Source organism: Fukomys damarensis, unplaced genomic scaffold, assembly GCF_012274545.1.
Source record: "Fukomys damarensis isolate Sample0158 unplaced genomic scaffold, DMR_v1.0_HiC HiC_scaffold_30, whole genome shotgun sequence".
In the NCBI taxonomy this organism is placed as follows: Eukaryota; Metazoa; Chordata; class Mammalia; order Rodentia; family Bathyergidae; genus Fukomys; species Fukomys damarensis.
The window spans coordinates 29,041,900-29,055,663 of record NW_022900942.1 but is presented as its reverse complement, the minus strand read 5'-3'; positions in this window follow the sequence as shown (position 1 = coordinate 29,055,663).

Here is a 13,764-nt window from a genome sequence, read left to right as displayed (position 1 = left end):
TATTTGCCATTGGTGAACTGGAAATCTGTTTTTGTGTCTTGCTTAAGTGTTTTCTCATTTTTATTTTTATTGTTGGGTTGTCCCTTTTTAATTTCTGGGTATTACTTAAATCTTCCTAATATAGTTGCGTTTTAGCTATTGAGTTTCTAATGACTCATAGACATCCTCATTTTCATAATATCAGAGAAAACAACTCTTTAAATCAATAACAACCCTTTATCCCAATTGATACATTCAGCAGCCCAATAGGATCAGGCTCTGCTTGCCAACTGACCACTTGTGGTAGTCATTAATGTATCACCTTTAACTCATGTGAATTAAATTAATTTCAAGAAGCAGCCCAAAATATGTTTGCAGTGAATATGCTTTTCAATATAGCATCTTTACCATTTAGGATGGGGGGTTAGACTTAGAATGAGAGGATTAGCTAAGTGAAAGATTTAGAGCTGGTTTGAAGTGAATCCAGAGGTTGTAGAATTACATTACTATCTTTACAAAGCTATTAGCTTCAGGGGGGATAGAGTGCAGGAATAAGGACAAGAATATATCCCCTTAACAATAACAGGAGCTTGCCTTCCCTTGAAGGTACAGAGCCATGAGTGAGGTAAAATGAGTGGAGAAAAGAACATAAAGAGAAACCCCTCCTAAAAATAAAAAATAATAAAAGAAGAAGTCTGAGTTAGGGCAGGAGCCGGAATAAAAAGGGAGATGAGGGACAATATTGTGGAACAAGAGACTGAGTTGGAGAGAGAGGATAGAAAAAAGAAAGAAATTTTAGGGTGGAATGAGGAAAAAAAAGAGAGAGAGAGAGAGAGAAAAAAAAAGAATTTGAAAGGCCTCTTTCAGACTGTCTCTGTTCTCATATTACACCACATGTACAGCCATATGCAGAACCGAATCCCCTGGTCTCAGCTAGCCAATGGCAGTTCCCCACGACTGAGACTGAACACAGTCTACAAGGCCTAACTTGAGTTTCCCTACCCTCAGGGTTGAACTCCACTCAGTTCTATTACAGGTTTCCCCTGCCCTTTCTTTAAAGATGTTCAAAGTTGGGAGCTCAGAAAACTACCCTTCATGAGAACCTATGCCTCTGCAGAGTTGGTGTAGGAACTGGCCCAATCAGGAGGTTTGAGAATGGGGGTGAGGTGAGGTCATGGGGGTGTTTCAAGGGCCCCCGCGCTGCTACCTTCCTTAGTGGGTCTGTTGTCACGCAGTCCGGGAGCTCGCTCACCCGCCGGGTGATCTCAGGCAGGCAGGCAGCTGAAGAGACCCTGATTTCTTCTTTTAAATGCAAAACACAGATTCATAAGGATCACACTCATAGAATTTGTGTATGTTAGCACTGACAGTGACTAAAAAAATGGGGCATTATCTTTCAAGTTGACAAGTAATTATAATAAAAAACACTCATTAGATCTGATTTAATAAATTTTCAGAGCTCTTTCTTTTATTGTTGTTGTTGGATCTGATTCCAAACTTTTACTTATATCATAAATTGGTTAAGATCTGAAGCTTTTCCTCTGAGACCTTGTGAAAATGGATCTGAAGATTATTACCAAGGTTAAAAGACAAAGCCCATACATAACGTGTTGCAGACCTATCTGTTTCAAAGGCTCACTGTATGGGACCCTGGAAATGCTACTTGACCATTCTATGCTTCATTATCCTCATCAAAAAATTGATAGCACTGGACTAAATTCTCTCTTTCAGCTCTAACAGTCTACAAATACATGCTTTTCTTACCATCCAATCATCCTGAATTATGCCAAATTGTTTTAGTCTAAATTTGAAAGGCCTATGGGGGCTTGTAATTTGCAGTCACTTCAGAATGAGTGTCAAGAGAACAGTCTCAAGTGTAAGATATAAACTGACTGCAAAGTGGATCTGGGGAGCCTATAAGGGGCAATACATTGAGTGCAGAGCAGGGGTTGAAATCCAGCTGCAACAGTGACTGGTCTCTCAGTGTCGAGTGTAACTTGTACATCCCCTCAGTGACTTTCTAACCAAAGGCCCTGACACATTTTCAGACTCTGTAATTATGAGCTTACAGTCACTTTTCTGTACCACTCCAAATGTTCAGCTATGACCAGGCTTAGCTCTCTCCCATTCTGGACTAAAAAGCTATGCTCCTTCATGCTCTTACCTCTTTTGCCAGCCACAGATATAAAGATCATTTCTTTCCCACACACATGGTTTGGTAAACATGTTTCACCATTCCTTTATTTAATAAATTATAACTGTGTAGTTTCTCTGAATGAGGGCATTTGTCAATAAGTGTGCTAACATGACATCATTAAAACTGCAATATCTCCTCTAAAGCAAAAGCAAAAGACACAGAGACACAGAATGGGGAGACTGACTCTAGTCCAAGATAAGCATCACTGAAGAAGTGAGTTATGAATACTCATCATGCTCAGTAGTAACAGAAAAAGGAAGAAGAATGCAGTATGCTTGATGGTAATGATCAAGGGAATAATGGTATAAGAGAAGCCAAGGAAAATGTCAAGCTCAGATGATGAAGGTATTTTAATCTAGAGACTTCATTAAGCAGTTTTAGGGTAACAAGTAATATCCAGTTGTTTCATTCTTAGGTGGTCCCTTTGACAAGAGTTGGAGTCAACAAGAGCCCAATTAGAAGGGTAGTTAGTAAACTAGGCAAGTGATCGCAGTAGCTTACATGGTTGGAAAAAACTAATGATGGATAGAGATGGTGAGATTCAAGAGATAATTTAAAGCTCTGATTAACAAGATTTAATGATGGATTCAGCAGAAGCTAGGAAAGAGTGCTTCTAGGTGTCTGGACAAGTGAGTGAATGGCAGTGACCTTCACTAAACCAGGATACAATGAGGGGAAGGCAAGTTTCTAAGGTAGAACTATGAGTATAGGCTAAGCCTCACGGAGGGTTGAAATGTCTCGACAATCTCCCACTAGATGTGACAAGTTAGCAGGTATATTTACAATGGGTAATTAAAATATATAGTGAATTCTTAAATTTTAATCCTCCTCAAAATACACCCCCTTGCTTCAAACACATTTATCCCAACATTCTCTCAGAAGCAGTTTTGAAAGTCTTTCATGAGTGTCTTTATGAAGTATAATCAAAAATACAGTGAATATATTCCTACCAAGTTCAACCAATGAAAAGGCAGGCTCATAAATATTATAATGTGTCCTCATCCACTTTATTCGCTGGATCTGGTACAGTGTGACTTCTGGCTTATCCTCAACAAAGTCAAAATAAACATGAAAGGTAAAAACTTTGAATTGTGTCAGGACATCAAGGCAGTCACTAAAGCCAGACTAAATACACTCAAGAAAGAAGACTTCGAGGGACCAGTGGCACAGCAGATAACCCATCTGACTACAGATCAGAATAAGACTTCTAGAGTTACTTCAGAAAGTATCAAGAATGATAGGATAAGTATATTCAAAGCAAGGGGAAGTATTTTGAGGGAGTTTAATTACAATATGTCTTTTAATGTAATAATTTTTAAATGTAAACATTCAATGGTTTTTGTGCATACCTTGAGGCTCAGAATAAACTTATGAAGCAGGAATAAACATTTGGAAACACTGACTCCAGAGATGATAACTAAAGACTCACCTAGAGAAAGAATGGAAAATGAAAAGAGAAGAAGCAGAAATAAGCCTTGAAGGATCATCAATTTCTAGCAGGTAAAGAAAGATGACATTTTAAGGGAAATTGGCAAGGCATGGACAGAGTTATAATTCTTCTCAAAAGAGAAGAAGTATGCAAATATTACCAAAATTTATGTGATATCAAGATATTCACTATGATAAGATTTGAGGAATGTTGAGTGTATTTAGTGACATAAAGGCTATGAGTGATTAAAGTCATAAGAGTATAGGAAGTGGAAGGTGTAGGGGAAAGGTTAATAGGGAAAAGAAAAAATATGAGAAGGGAAAACACTGAAACAAAGGCATTGTAAACAGGGAAGGGCAGGGAGGTGAAGAGAGGACTGGAGAATGGGGAAAAATAAGAACCAAGGCAACTCATGTAAAGGTACAAGATCCCAATGATGAATGTAACTGTATTATACACCTAAAATGTACCAATAAACTTTAATAAAGATAAAAAAATAAATAAAAAATAAAATTTGGGGGACCAAATGCAGATTGGAGTGATCTGAGAAGTGAGTGAATGATAATAAGAAATTAGGTATGATTAGCTACTAGATGATGGGACAGGATTTGAGAGATCAGGTATAATTGAGGGAAAGTGATAAAATGACTTTACAGTAGTGAAATACTGATGGGAAAAACCAGTGAGAAAGTAGATCTTAAGACAAAAAAGAGATTCTGGTAGGCCCACACCTTCAGCCCAGCATGTCAAAGGAGCCCAGCCATTCAGGAGCCAACACAGCAGTGTTTGTGACCCACACCCATGAACACATGTAAGAGGGCCTCTCTGAGGATCCTAGATGAAACTTAAAGCCCACTGGAAAAGTGAAGAAAATCTGTGATAAAGGCACATCACACCACCATAGTTGGTAAGTTGGAGGGACCAGCACCTCACACTGGATCCTGGTCTAACTTCAGGGTAAAGACAGCTGGAACCTGCAGTAAAACTTTGCAGAGTTCAACCCAGTAGGAGGACAAAGATCTCAATTTGAGCCTTGCAGCCAAAAATCAGTCTGAACCTCAGGGGACAGCTGCTGGCTTGCTGAGACTAATTAACTTAGATCTATACACTCCTGCCCATGCTGTCTATTGTGTCAACAGAGACATATCCTGAAGGAGGCCCTCTATTTCTATTTGTATTTTTTATTTTCAAAGTAATGCATTTCTCTTATCTTCAATCATTTAAAAAAATTTTATCTTTTTCTTTTCTCAATTTTTTTCTTTTTTTATCTTGTTTTTCTTATATTCTTTTCTCCCCCGCCCATGTTGATCTTCACATATCCCCCCTTTTGTTGCTGCTCCTGTCCTAATTCAAATTTATTTTCTTTCTTTTCCTTTTCTTCTCTCAATTGCTATTAGTTTTAAAAGGAAATGATAACAGTCTCTAGCCTCCCTATTGCTGTTAGTTTGTTCTGTACTTGGGTATATATTGTTCTTTCTCCTCTTCTCTTAAACAGCTCCCTAGACTTTTGTGTGATCTTCCTGTGTCCTCTGACCTCAGTTCTTACCTTTCTCTATCCTATCTATCTATCCCTTCCTCCTCAACTCCCTCTAAATCCCCATCCTGAAAGGTAAAGTTGCTATATTGAAGAGTTTATTCACTATAAATATATTCTGGGCCAGTCCTCAATTTTTATTTAATTCACACAATTAAAGGTATTAGATTAATAACTAATACAAATTGTCATTTTCTAAGCTGTGCTTGATGTTATTGTGTTGCTGATTGTATCTCCTGAGCTAAGGTGTTGTGATTGGTCTAATCAGTTTTCCTCTCTGGTATAATGAAAATAAGATTGCCTCAGAGACATGAGAGACTCAAAACCTTTTAAAGACAAGTGATATATATGGAAGATTGAAGTATTAACCCAGGAATTAAACCAAGGACAGTACCAATGACAAAAAATAGAAATGAGAAGACATTTAAATAAGACACAACCACTGACTTCTACCTCACACCAAAGGTAAACTCTGGGGGAAGTGAGGAGGAAAAGTCTGACAGTCATACATCTGGACACCCTGAACTGATAGCACAGGAAGTTAAAAAACAGATAAATGAGGCTCCAGAAAAATTCAAAACAAAAATAATTTCCCAGGTAACCACAGAGATGGTTAGAAGAATGAAAGACATGATTAGAGACTTTAGAATGGAAACAGATAGAAAAAAAATAGATGACATCATGACCATGATGGAAACCATGAATGCCCAACATAACAAAGAAATGGAAACCATGAATGCCAAATATAGGAAAGAAATGGGAACCATGAAACAGATTCAAACAGATATCCAGTAGACTCTATAGAAAGCATTCACAGCATGATGAACGAATGTGAAGATAGAATTTCAGATATAGAAGATAGAATTTTGGTCAGTGACCCTGAATAGAGAGATCTCTTAAAAACAGTAAGCGACCATGAGAAGTCAATCCAACAACCCTTAGATGATGCAAAGAAGAATAACATAAGACTGGTAAGAATCCATGAAATAGCAGGAGAAAGTTCAAACGATATTAAAAAAAAAACTTCACAGAATTTATGACAGAAAACTTGCCAGAGGAGAAAATTTGACATAAAGATAAGTGAGTCATATAGGATTCCAACTAGCCCTGATCAAAAAAATCTACACCTATACATATAATAATCAAGATCCTAGGAACCCAGCAGAAGAACAAAACACTACAATCAGAGAAAAGAAACAAATCACATGCAAAGGAAAGCGCATAAGAATCACACAAGACTTTTCAACACAAACCCTCAAATCAAGGAAAGCCTGGAGTGAAGTATTTCAAATCCTGAAAGAAAACAACCTCCAGCCTAGACTGATGTATCCTGCAAAACTACCTTTCAAAATTGATGGGGAAATATGAAACTTCCCCAACAAATAACACATGAGAAATTTCATGAACACCAAGCTGTCAATCCAAACACTTCTAAAAAATATCTTGGAAAAGGAAAATGAAGGCCACAACTCTGTAAGGGCCAACAGAGCAAATATACCAGGCAAGACAAGAAATTAAAGGGAAAAGGGAAAAATTAAAAGAAAAATGAACCAACAACAGGAAAATAGCATAACAATGCAAAGTCAATACAAAACAGTTATAACCATCAATGTTAATGGCCTCAATTCACCAATAAAAAGAAACAGGCTGGCAGAATGGATTAAAAACCAAAATCCAACAATATGCTATAAAAGAAACCAATTTAATCCACAAAGAAATTCATAGGCTGAGAGTAAAAGGATGGAAAACAGTTGCTTCCAGGCAACAGGAGCCTGGAAAACAGCAAGGGTGGTTTTCTTATTTGCAGACAGAATACATTTCAAGGCAAAACTAATTAAGAGAGACAAATAAGGTCACTACATCCTTGCAAAGAGAACAATCCAAGCGGAAGAAATGACAATCGTAGATATATATGCACCGAATACTACCACCCCCAAATATACAAAACAAACATTAATGGATATGAAAAATGAAATAAGAACTAATGCAATTAGAGTGGGGACCTCAATACTCCACTGACACAAAGAGACAGATCATCTAGACAAAAAAATCAACAATGAAATTACAGAACTGAACCAAGTTTTAGAACAAGTGGACTTAGTAGATGTCTACAGTGTTCCACCCCACAAAAATCCAAATACATATTCTTTTCAGCTGCACATGGGTCATTCTCCAAAATGGTACCTCATATTAAGTAAATGCAAAGGAATTGAAGTTATTTCCTGTATATTATCAGGACATAATGCAATTAAACTAGAGATCAATAGCCTAAGAAACTGCAAGAACTTCACAAACACATGGAAACTAAATAAAACTCTGCTGAACAACCATTGGGCCCCAGAGGAAATTAAAGAAGAAATTAGACTATTTCTACAATTAAATGATAATGCCAATACAACATACAGGAATCTATGGGACAGAATGAGAGCAGTTCTATGAGGGAAATTCATAGCAGTGATGTCCATACTAGGAAAACAGAGCAAGCTCAAATAAACAACCTAATTCATAACCTTAAGCATCTAGAAAAAGAAGAGCAGGATAAACCAAAAGCTCATACAAGGGAGGAAATTATAAAGATCAGAGCAGAAATTAATGCAATGGAGACTAAGACAGCTGTACTCAAAAATCAATGAATTGAAAAGTTGGTTTTTCAAAAGAATAAATAAAATCGATAAACCCTTAGCCAATCTTGTCAAAAAAAAAAAAAAAGGAAAGAAAAGGCTCAAATTCATGAAATTTGGAGTGAAAGAGGTGAAGTCACAACAGATCCAACAGAAATCCAGAGGATCATCAATACCTACTTTGAAAACCTGTACTCTAATAAAATGGAAAATACAGATGAAATGGACAGATTCCTAGATACATATGAACTTCCGAAGTTGAATGAAGAAAATATAAAATGTCTAAACACCCCAATTACATTTAGTGAAATTGAAAATGTAATTAAAAGTTTACCAACTAAGAAAAGCCCAGGTCCTGATGGCTTCATTGCTGAATTCTACAGGACATTTAGAGAACTATAGTCACTACTCTTTAAACTCTTCAATGAAATTGCAAAGGGAAGCAATGCTTCCAAATTCATTCCTGGAAGCAAATATTCCTTTGATTCTCAAACCAGGGAAAGACCCAACCAAAAAGAGAACTACAGGCCAATCTCCCTAATGAACATAGATGCAAAAATCTTCAATATGATACTGTCAAACAGAATATAGAGGACCATCAAGAAGATCATGCACCCTGACCAAGTCAGATTTATCCCAGGGATGCAAGAATCATTTAACATACATAACTCCATAAATGTAATACACTATATCAACAGAGTCAAAGACAAAAACCTTGTGATCATCTCAATAGAGGCAGGAAAAGTATTTGACAAAATTCAACACCCATTCATGACAAAAACTCTACAGATAATTGGAATAAATTGTCTTTATCTCATCCTGAAAAACCAACAGCCAATATAATTCTAAATGGTCAAAAACTGAAAACCTTCATGCTACAATCAAGAACAAGACAAGGATGTCCACTATCACCACTCCTTTTCATTAGAGTTCTAGAAACATTATCCACAGCAATTAGACAAGAGAAAGAAATAAAAGCAATAAGCATAGGAAAAGAAGAAGTTAAACTGTCACTGTTTGCTAATGATTTGATACTTTACATAGAAGACACAAAATACTCTGCCAAAAGACTTCTAGACTTAATTGACAGATTCAGTACAGTAGCTGGATACAAAGTCAACACTTAAAAATCAATAGCTTTCTTGTACACATATAACAGACACACTGAGAGATAACTTAAGGAATCAATTACTTTCACAATAACAACCAAAAAAATGAAATATCTAGTAATCAGTCTAACTTGGAGACAAAAGACCTGTACACTGAAAATTACAGCACTCTGAAAAAAGAGATGGAAGAGGAATATAAGAAGATGGAAAGACAACCCTTGCTCCCTAGTAGGAAGAACCAACATAGTGAAAATGGCCATACTTCCAAAACTTCTACACAGATTCAGTGCAATCCTGATTGAAATCGCAACAGTATATTTCACAGAACTTGAGAAAACAATAAAAAAATTCATTTGGAACCAGAAGAGACCGAGAAAACAAAAACTATTCTAGGCAGCAGAGACATGGCAGGGGGTATCACAATCACCAAGTTGAAACTATACTACAAAGCCACTGTGATAAAAACAGCATGGTACTGGCAAAGAAACAGACCCAAGGATCAATGGGATATATTAGAAGATGCAGAAACAACACCAGACATACTCAACTACCTTACCTTTGACAAAGGAGCCAACCATCCTCCCTGGAGGAAAGATTGCCTCTTTAATAAATGATGTTGGAAAAACTGGCTTTCAACTTGCTAAAGATTAAAACTAGATCACTGTCTTTCACCATGCACTAAACTAAAATCCAAGTGGATTAAAGATCTAAATATCAAAACAGAGACACCAAACCTGCTGGAAAGTAAATTAGGTAGAATTCTCAAAGACATTGGCATAGAAGACTTTATGAATAAATCCTCAGCAGCACAAGCACTTCCATGATGAATCAACTGGAATCTCATTGTTTTAAACAGTTTTTGCGGTGCAAGAGAAATTACCAACAGAGCTAAGAGACAACTTACAATGTGGGAAAAAATTTCTACCAGCTACTCCTTAGACAAAGGACTACTATCTAGAATATATAAAGAATTTGAAAGAATCATACCCCCAAATATAAAGACCCAATTCTAAAATGGGCATCTGAAATGAACAGACATTTCTCAGAAAGAGAAGTAAAGACAGCAAAAAAATATATGAAAAAATGTTCAACATCACTGGTCATTTGAGAGATGCAGATGAAAACAACACTGAAATTACACCTTAACCCAGAAAGGATGGTTGCTATCAATAAATTAACCAATAACAAATGCTGGTGGGGTTTTGGGGAGAAAGGAACCCTTCTCCATTGTTGATGGGAGTGAAGACTGGTGCAAACACTGTGAAAATCAATATGGAGATACCTCAAACAACTAGAATTAGATGTTCCATATGACCCAGCTATCCCTCTGCTGAGTATCTTTCCAAAAGAATTAAAAGAATCATAACACAGTGATATATACACAACCATGTTTATAGTGGCATAGTTGGTAATACCTAAAACTTGGAAACACCCCAAATGCCCCTTTACTGTAGACTGAATAAAGAAGTTTTTTTCTAGAAAATGAAGTACTACTTAGCCATAAAAAATGAGAAAATAGAAACATTTACAGCTAAATGGATGCACATTCAGGCTATACGCAAGTGAAATAAATAGGACACACTTGAGTAAATACTGGATAGTTTCTCTGGTGTGAAAAACAAAAAGTGTAAATAAGGTTCAAATGGTATAATTGAGAGGGTGAACTAAGAATAAAATGACTAAAGGGGAAGTGAGAAGGGTAGGGGAAAGGAAATAAGGGAAAAGAAATAATGTGAAAAAAATGAAAATAAAGTCTTTGTAAATAGGGACAGGTGAAATGGGTAAAGGGAGGGCATGGGTATGGGGAAAAAAAAGAACCAAGATATATCATGTAAAGGTACAAGATCCCAGTGATAAATGTAACTGTATTGTTTGCTTTAAATATACCAATAAACTTAATTTTAAAACAAAGTCTAAAAAGAGAGATGATGTTAGTGAACATACTGGGAAAAAAATAGTGAACCCAGGTGCAAGAGGAAGAAGTGGCTTTAGATAGCAAAAAAGGTAACTTCATTCCAACAGGAGTTTGAAAGGAAAGGATGGATACAGACACAGACAGATTTGAGAGTTTAGTGCTAAAAATATTGGGGTATATGTGAGTAGAGGAGCTCCTTTAAAATAACTTCTGTTTTAGACGACACATGAGCTTGCAGCTCCAGAGAAAAGAAATGGTAATTTCAATTTTTCTTTTGAATATAGGAACTATAAACTTATATTATGTTCTTAGTAACAAAGTGAAAAATTTTTGCTTTGGTGTTTACTATGAACCACATAGATTTTTAGTGGCTTGCATCGCTGAACTCAGTCTGGCTTTGGTCTAGATGGTGACTGTTTTTTGGTTGCTAAAATAATCTATTTTGTCCCATGAACACAACCTCAAGTCATGTTTTCAAAAGCATGGGATGTAAATATGCTATCAGTAGTTGTTTCTCTCCCAATCACCCTATTGGAGATTCAGCTTCATGGTTCTTATGAGTTTCAGCAATGCCATGCTAAATGTCAGGTATTACTGACTTTTCAGCAATAACTCAGATTCTCACTATTCCAATGAGGCAAACTCAAATTTTTCTGATGCTTTCCCTAAAGTTTCAAAATGTAAGTATAGTCAATACATTGCAAGTAGTCTAGTGGATAACATATCTCCTGAATTCAGGCTTCCCACCACATTAACCTACATCCTTGAAGTTTACTGATCCCCTTTTTATTTCACAAGTCAGTTTTTCTGGTTACTATTTCTGGCAAACACCCTTTAACTTAGGACTCATTTGGCTCTGGTTTCTAAAATTATTTTTTTAAGATTTTCTTTGATTCTGAAGACTTATTAAGACATTAATGAAGAGAGCAACTTGAAGGATGTCAAAGAAGTTTGCAGTGAAGAGTTGCCAAGGATCAGCCTGATTACAGGGACAATTCTACAAAAATAAAAGGGAAGGGTTGAGCTCTATAATTAAATCTCTAGGTGCGCAAGATTGTGTAGCCTTCCAAAACAGATAAGATGAAGCCAATGTAGGTGATTATTTAGAAGTATAAGCAAGCTAAGCCAAACTGCATAATAATAATCAGCATTTGGAAAGATATTTAATTAAAAAGCAAGTGTTGAAAGTATTTATGCTAATGTGAATGATGACCTTCTATTACCTGAAAAAAATGAAAGCACTTTTTTGTCTCATCTCCACAAAACTTTCTTCTTCCATTTCACTTAAAAATGGAACATTCTAGATAATAGTACTTCATCTGAAGAGCAGCTGGTAAAAATTTTTTCCCACATTATAGGTTCTCTTAGTTGTGTTGATGGTTTCTTTTGAAGTGAGAAGCTTTTTAATAAGATGAGATCCCAGTTGTTGATTCTTTCTGCTATTTCCCATGCAGGATTTGTTCATAAAGTTTATTCCTATGCCAATATCTTCCAGAGTTCTGCCTAACTTATCTTCCAGCAAGTTTAGTGTTCCTGTTTTAATATTTAGATCTTTAATCCACTTGGATTTTAATTTAGTGCATGGTGCAGGATAAGGGTCTAGACAAACAATACAATCAGCCCCCCCAAATATAAAGACCCAATTCAAAATGGGCATCTGCAATGAACAAACATTTCTCAGACAAAGAAGTAAAAGCAGCAAGTAAATATATGAAAAAATGTTCCACATCACTGGTCATTCGAGAGATGCAGATGAAAACAACACTGAGATTCCACCTCACCCCACAAAGAATGGCTACTATCAAGAAATCAACCAATAACAAATGTTAGAGGGGTTGTGGGGAGAAAGGAACCCCTCTCTATTGTTGGTGGGAGTGCAGACTGGTGCAACCACTATGGAAATCAATATGCAGATAGCTCAAAGAGCTGAGACTAGAGGTTCCATTTGACCCAGCCATCCCTCTGCTGGGTAACTTTCCAAAAGAATTAAAAGGTGTGATATATGCACACCTATGCTTATAATGGCACAGTTTATAATAGCTAAAACTTGGAAACAGCCCACTTGCCCATCAGTTGGAAACTGGATAAATAGTATGTGCTTTTTCTATACAAAGGAATACCACTCAGCCATAAAAAATGAGAAATTAGATTCATTCATAGGTAAATGGATACATATTGAGGATATACTCCTAAGTGAAATAAATAAGTCACACATGTGTAAATACTGAATTTCTCTGGTGTGAAAAACTATAATAGTACATAAGATCCTAACAAGATATTGACAATGTGAAATAGAAAGAAAAGGGCTAAAGGTGTGGGAAAAGTGGAAAGGGTAGAGGAAAGGTAATAAGGGAAAAATAAAACAATATAAGAAAATGAAAAAATGGAAGTAAAGTGTTTTTAAATGGGGAGGGGAGGAGGGAGTGAAGGGAGGGCAGGGACAAGGGGAAAAAATGAGAACCAAAACCTGTCATGTAAAGGTACAAGATCCTAATAATGAATGTAACTGTACTGTATACCTAAAATGTACCAATAAACTCAATTTTAAAAAATGGAACATTGTTATATTGTTTCCTTTGATTCAAATGGCCTGTTGAAACATAGACCCCCGGGGTGAAACAAAGGATTAAATTTTTCAGAAGGGTTATCCATGTCTCTACCAGTTCCATGCCACTACTTAGAGTTATCACGATTCCCTCATGACCATCCTGACATTCCTGTTGTCCTCCAGATACAGTCAACGTTATCTAACATAAGACATGTTGTTTACTCTAGACAGTGGACAAGGCAGATAGCTTCCCATAGAAGCAGTATATGGAAGCACATATATCGCTATGATGTTTCTAATTATTTTGTAAAGATACCCAGCAGGGGAATAGCTGGTTCAAAAATGGGACCTTTAATCCTAGTTTTTTGAGGTATCTCCATATTGATTTCCACAGTGGTTGCGCCAGGCTATACTCCCACCAACAGTGGAGAA